This window comes from Adiantum capillus-veneris, chromosome 23 (assembly GCF_014529385.1).
Source record: "Adiantum capillus-veneris isolate H3 chromosome 23, ASM1452938v2, whole genome shotgun sequence".
NCBI classification, from domain to species: domain Eukaryota; kingdom Viridiplantae; phylum Streptophyta; class Polypodiopsida; order Polypodiales; family Pteridaceae; genus Adiantum; species Adiantum capillus-veneris.
Window position 1 is genome coordinate 71,368,842 of NC_140953.1, and position 6,949 is coordinate 71,375,790.

At 42.1% G+C, this 6,949-nt stretch overlaps 1 pseudogene across 1 annotated transcript; it reads left to right on the forward strand.

Annotated features, from left to right (window-relative positions):
• The first annotated feature begins 374 nt into the window (after positions 1-374).
• Positions 375-4,907, forward strand: LOC147427954 (elongation factor 2-like; annotated as a pseudogene). The gene is made up of 3 exons (XR_015186046.1): positions 375-507; positions 782-869; positions 2,189-4,907. The product of XR_015186046.1 is annotated as an elongation factor 2-like (transcript).
• Positions 4,908-6,949: the final 2,042 nt, after the last annotated feature.

Genomic DNA, 6,949 nt, shown 5'->3' on the forward strand with positions numbered 1-6,949 from the left:
TTATTACAACGACAATGCTAGGCTGGTCGTGGTCTTGGCCATCCAACCAAAAAAAGTAGTGGTCTTGGGCAAAAAAAGAAAAACTCGAACACGATCAGGTAAAATCGAATGGCCGAGTCTACCTCGTATTGCACGCGTCTAGTTCTCCGCCGTAGATCCCATGATGAGATCTTCATTAAAGACCCCATGCGATTTAATGACGAGGCCTTCCCTGTTTATTACAATTTACAACGACAATGCCAGGGATCAGGGTGGTCGTGGTCCTGGGCAACCAACCAAGCATGACAATTGGCATTGACTAGTTTCAAGTTTCAAATTGCAGCTTTTGACTCTGCCTTGGCGTTCACGATATGAACGGGGCTTTAAGTTTTCAAAAGCCAGTCACATTTCCCTCTCATCACGCACTGGTTTTGATGGTAACTTGACGTTTTCCTTCGCCCTCTCCCAGCCTTCCAGCGAGCTTTCTGCCATCTCCGGAGACCTGTTTTGACGGATTGAGCGAAAATGGTAAGCCCTCTCTCTCTCTCTCTCTCTCTCTCTCTCTCTCTCTCTCTCTCGCGCGCGCGCGCGCGCACACACAGACACACACACCAACATGCATGCACGCATTCCAAACAATGTCACATAAGAAAGAAAGCGTTCCTTCTGCACAGTTTGTTATATGCTCTCTCAAGGTACACCACCCCAAGCTTGACATGGATAGTGTTAATTGCCTGATTGTATGTATTGCGAGCTGACCGCAGGACGATTTTCAATCAATTGTAGCATGTCTTGATTGCAGGTAAAGTTTTCTGTGGAAGAGGTGCGGCGCATCATGGATAAGAAGCATAATATCAGAAATATGTCCGTCATTGCACATGTGGATCATGGTAAGATGTAGACACTAATCCAATTATTTTAAAACAGTTTTCATTCTTTGTCTTAACAGCCTGGTGCCAAACCTGGGGTCAATTGAAATCTCTATGTATGCCAAGTTTTCCTGCATGGAAATAGAGGGGGAAGAAAAATGGCCATTGGAAGCGCAGTGTTCAATTTGAGCTCCTGCAACCTCAACAGAAAATGTAGTCTTAGATTTGGAGTTTTCCGCTCTGACAAAAAGGCATTGGCATAAGCCTCAGTACGAATTTTCATACTGGAGAAGTTTGTGGAGGCTACAGCTGCAATGCATGATAAACCGTAGATTGTACGTTGGTGAAGTAGGGGTATCTTACTGCTGATTGTGAGATTTGTCCAAAAGCCGTTTTTTTGAGCGCACTGTAAGTAAATAAACAATACACTTTTGCAATAGTCACAATTGACAGATGATGTTGAAAGTTGTGGCAACTATACACTTAGTAAATCATCATCTTTGATATCTACTGTGCACTTGAGCCATTTTTCTCGATCAGGCCATACCTGTTTCACTTTCAAATCAGGATTCTGGTAGCATTTTTCGTCTCAAATTTATGGAAATGGTCAGGCTTTAAGAGTCTGATATGAAGTGCTGGTCAGTAGGTTGGTGATAGACTCGGGGGGTTCACTCACGGAAAAAATGTTCCTATCACGTGAGTTCAACAGAAAGGTATAAATATCCTTTGAAACTTACATAAATAAATTTACCAAAGAATAGGTTTTTTACAAATATCAAGAAAATTTACAGATTTTATAATAAAAGGGCTCATTATATCCCTTAAAAAGTTCACAGATAAGGGATTTTAGAAAAAGGTCCTGAACACATGCAATGTAGGAGTTTTACCTCCCCAAGGTGATAGAAGCTATTCGTAGTTGAACTTTATTTTCAGGTATGATTGAGCCTTTCATAGAGTGACTGAGTTATGACACTGTCGATGCTGTGATTGTAGGACCTATAGACATACCATCTCCTGGGAATGCCTTAAGTGGAGCCAAATTTGGTTATGACTTCTTCTTTGTGTTTTGATACAAGTTTTAAAATGAGTCTCCTAGTTAGCAGAATGGTTGTGAGGTAACAGATAAATAAAATTACCCGACAATTTTGGCAATGCTTGTGCTTCTACATGCCTATCTGCTTGCCCAAGGGGATATGATATTTGGAGCATCATATCCATACAAAATTTGCACTGAGTCATGTGTTGCGTTCTTTCATGCCATATTGGGCTGTCAGAATTTCTTGATTTTGTAGAGTAAAAGCTGGCTTTCGGTTCATGAATGTAGCTTTGGTGTTTTCCAGGCAAGACTACTTTGACAGACTCTCTGGTAGCCGCTGCCGGTATTATAGCACAGGAGGCTGCAGGTGATGTCCGTCTCACAGATACCCGTGAGGATGAGGCTAATCGTGGCATTACCATAAAGTCCACCGGAATCTCCTTGTTCTATGAAATGGCAGAGGCTTCTTTGAAAGACTTCAAAGGTGAGAGAGATGGAAATGAGTACCTGATCAACTTAATAGACTCTCCGGGACATGTTGATTTCTCATCTGAAGTGACTGCTGCTCTAAGGATTACCGATGGGGCCCTTGTAGTGGTAGATTGTGTTGAAGGTGTGCGTCCAAACCGAAACTGTCCTCCGGCAAGCTTTAGGTGAGAGAATAAGGCCAGTGCTTACAGTCAACAAGCTGGATCGTTGTTTCCTTGAGCTTCAGCATGAGGGAGAAGAGGCATACCAAACTTTTCAGAGGGTTATTGAGAATGCCAATGTCATTATATCTACATATGAAGATCCTCGTCTCGGTGATGTGCAAGTATACCCTGAGAAAGGAACAGTTGCATTCTCTGCCGGTTTGCATGGATGGGCTTTCACTTTGACCAAATTTGCTAAAATGTATGCTGATAAATCTAGAGTGGATCAGATCAAGATGATGGAGAAGTTATGGGGTGAGAACTACTTTGATCCATCAACAAGGAAGTGGACTACGAAGCACACAGGCTCTACAACATGTCAGCGGGGCTTTGTGCAGTTCGTCTACAACCCTATCAAGAAGATCATTGATGCTTGCATGACTGGTAAAAAAGACGAGTTATGGGAAATGCTTGAGAAAGTCAAGGTCTCTTTGAGGAGTGAGGACAAGGAACAGACAGGCAAAGCTTTGATGAAACGAGTCATGCAAAATTGGCTGCCTGCCAGTGATGCGCTTCTGGAAATGATGGTATTTCATTTGCCTTCTCCAGCTAAGGCACAAAGGTATCGGGTCGAGAATTTGTACGAAGGCCCTCTTGATGATGCTTATGCAACAGCAGTAAGGAACTGTGATCCAGAAGGGCCTCTCATGCTTTACGTCTCCAAGATGATTCCTGCATTCGATAAAGGCCGCTTCTTTGCCTTTGGGCGTGTTTTCTCTGGGAAGGTCTCTACAGGGATGAAGGTGAGGATTATGGGGCCTAATTATGTGCCTGGGCAGAAGACAGATTTGTATGTGAAAAGTGTGCAGAGGACTGTCATCTGGATGGGCAGGAGGCAGGAGTCGGTTGACGATGTGCCTTGTGGAAGCACTGTGGCCATGGTGGGATTGGACCAGTCTATCAGCAAAAATGCGACGTTGACGGACGAGAGAGAGGTTCACGCACATCCGATTCGTGCCATGAAGTTCTCAGTTTCCCCTGTTGTTCGTGTGGCTGTGCAATGTAAAGCTGCAGCTGATCTTCCAAAGCTTGTGGAGGGGCTTAAAAGATTGGCAAAGTCGGACCCTATGGTTGTATGCTCTATTGAGGAGTCTGGCGAGCATATTGTAGCCGGGGCCGGAGAGCTTCACCTTGAAATTTGTCTGAAGGATTTAAAGGATGATTTCATGGGTGGTGCTGAGATTGTGGTATCAGATCCTATTGTGTCATTCAGAGAGACTGTTCTGGAGAAGTCCAGCCACACAGTAATGAGCAAGTCTCCCAACAAGCATAATAGGCTCTATTTTGAAGCTCGACCTCTAGAAGAAGGGCTTGCGGAGGCTATAGATGAGGGTCGTATAGGGCCCATGGATGATCCAAAGGCTCGCAGCAAGATTCTGATAGAAGAGTTTAGTTGGGACAAGGATGTAGCTAAGAAAATCTGGTGTTTTGGCCCAGAGACTGCAGGTCCCAATATGCTGGTGGACATGACAAAGGGAATTCAATACTTGAATGAAATCAAAGACTCTGTGGTTGCAGCCTTCCAATCGACGACCAAGGCGGGCGTTCTTGCTGAAGAAAACATGAGAGGCATAGCCTTCGAAGTTTGTGACGTCATGCTACATACTGATTCTATCCACAGGGGGGGTGGGCAGATTATTCCAACAGCTCATCGAGCGATGTATGCTGCTCAACTGACGGCCAAGCCTAGGCTGCTGGAGCCTGTGTATCTTGTTGAGATTCAAGCTCCAGAGCAGGCTCTTGGGGGAATTGATGGAGTGCTCAATCAGAAGAGAGGCCATGTGTTTGAGGCAAATCAAAGGGCCGGAACACCTTTGTACAACATAAAGGCTTACCTGCCTGTGGTAGAGTCATTCGGATTCTCGGGCACATTGAGAGCTGCAACTTCTGGGCAGGCCTTCCCTCAAGCTGTTTTTGATCACTGGGAGATGATGAGCAGTGATCCAAATGATTGCACTTCTCAAGCTGCTCAAATTGTGGCCAACATTCGCAAGCGCAAGGGTATGAAAGAAAAGATCACTCCCCTCTCTGAGTATGAAGATAAGCTGTGATTAGTGACTAATTACATGGACATAAGTTCTAACCATTGGCAAGAACAGAGGAGATAGACTGCTAAATAGTGTCCTTAAAATAAAACATGCAATACAGAGCCTCTAAATAAAGATGCAATATAGAGCTTGTAATTAGAATATGCAATATAGAGCTTGTAAATAAAATATAGAGCTTGTAATTGAAATATGCAGTGCAGAGCTTGTAAATAGAGTATGCAATATAGAGCTTGTAAATAAAATATGCAATGTAGAGCTTGTAATTTGAGTAAAACCTTTTGTATATGCATATACAGTTCAGTTTTAGAGCTTTTAATTTTTCAAGTGTAGGAAATTTGTCAAAATTTTGTGCTGATTGCCATGCTAGTAATAGAGCTTTGTTGCTTCTCAAGCTATAAATGCTTTCAGCAGTCTTGGTTTATGACGACATGCGGATATATTCTGCTACCTGAGCGAGTGTCGTGTAATGGCTATTTTGTCTAAGAGTGCCCAATCTTTAACCACCACTCCACAAAACATACCCAAAGAATCTGCAAAACACACACTACTAAAGAGCAAGCGATCACTTGCTAACATCCGCCCTAAGGACATACTTAACAAAGTATGTAGTTATATCCACCAATCAATGTGTATGGATTTGTGACATACACCAATTAACCCATGTAGCCTTTCCTTACAAAATACGATATCACAAAGCCACCTTTAAATTTGAACACATAACAACAATGTGTCCTACTCTTTAGTCGCCCATGAATCGGCTACATACAACAACATTGCCAAGAAAGAGACCTTATATTTTAGATTACGAGTCTAGTGGGGACACCAAAAGACTTGGAAAACACGTTAATGTTGGTCACATTTAAACCGTGCATGGTGACACAGGAGATTGTTAAATGTTAATCACATTTTAAACCCACAAATTTGTGCATGATTGTGAATCGGAAGGTCGTGAGAGTGTGCTCACAAGTTGGGTGTCATTCTGAGTTCATATGTTCACCATACCACATGCTTCTAGTGTCAGCTTTGCTAGTAGTTTGTTAGTTGTTAGTAGACACACAGTGATTCACTTAGTGCTTGACAAGCCTAAGCTACCCACATGCTCTATATGTATTATAAATTTTGTGTTAGTGTGCAGTTAGCTATACTGCACTTGTTGCTAACACTTACACAACGAGTTCTCTTTGTTTTTAATAGTAAATCCTTGTGGCCGTTTATTAGATTTATAATTTTCTCATGTAGGAAAACGAAGTCTTTCTCAGTGCTTTCCATACAATGCATAACATCAGGAGCTTCTGTGAGGGAGGCACCGCATACCTAGCTAGGTACGATTGGGAGCGGCGGTGCACTACCCCCAATCGTACCTAGCTAGGTATGCGGTGCATCTCTCACAGAAGCTCATAATCTTGTGGTAAGTCACAATGTGGGAATTATTGTGAGAAATTGTCCAATATTTTTTGTAGTCTTAACATCTATTTGGACAACCTCCATGTACTCCTTGGTAGCCAAAGCAAGAACTGCGCAAATATATCCTTTTTTACAAGAAGTTAGTTAATCTTTCGACCTCTGAGACAGTCAATCTAGATTTATAGTTTAGCTTCTATCAATGTGTGTGATCTTTCAACTTGTAAACACATTTGCATATGGCAAAGCTCCCAAGTCTGACACTTGTGTTGAAACTCAATATTTGACTACATATCAAGCTCCCATTTAATCTGTCATCTCTCAACATAGGTTCTTCATAGTTGGAGGGCTCCGTGTAACCATTCAATATCACATAATCAAAATACAACACATATCTATCAAATGGACATAACACATATCTATCAAGAGGACAAGACGCTCTTGTAGACCTTCGTATCATAGGCTCAACATTCTCAACATGTGGTTCTGCTTTATCATCCTTTACAATAGGAAGATTTTCAACTTGCACTTCTTGTCCTTGTTGCCCAACATTTGGTGCATTCAACACTCTATTGTGCACATTCCATCTTCGTGAACCACCACTCTATATATTTCGACTCTAGGAATGTGCTTTTTATGCATCTTGTCTTCATTGAAGTTACCATCATTACTTGCATAGATATTTTTCCGCTTTTAAATCCGAAAGATGGTGACCTATCCTCCCAGACATTCTATAACCAAGAAAAATGCACTTTCTTTACTTGGGGACAAGCTTACAAACTCCCTGTTTCTTGAGTATCCTCATAATTTTGAGGACCTTGGAGGGCCTTGTGAGAGAGCCAATTTCTTTCTTTACAAAATATTGTAAAATATATCCTAATTTATTGAATCCTTCTAACAATTGTTGCAAGTTTTGAAACTTGC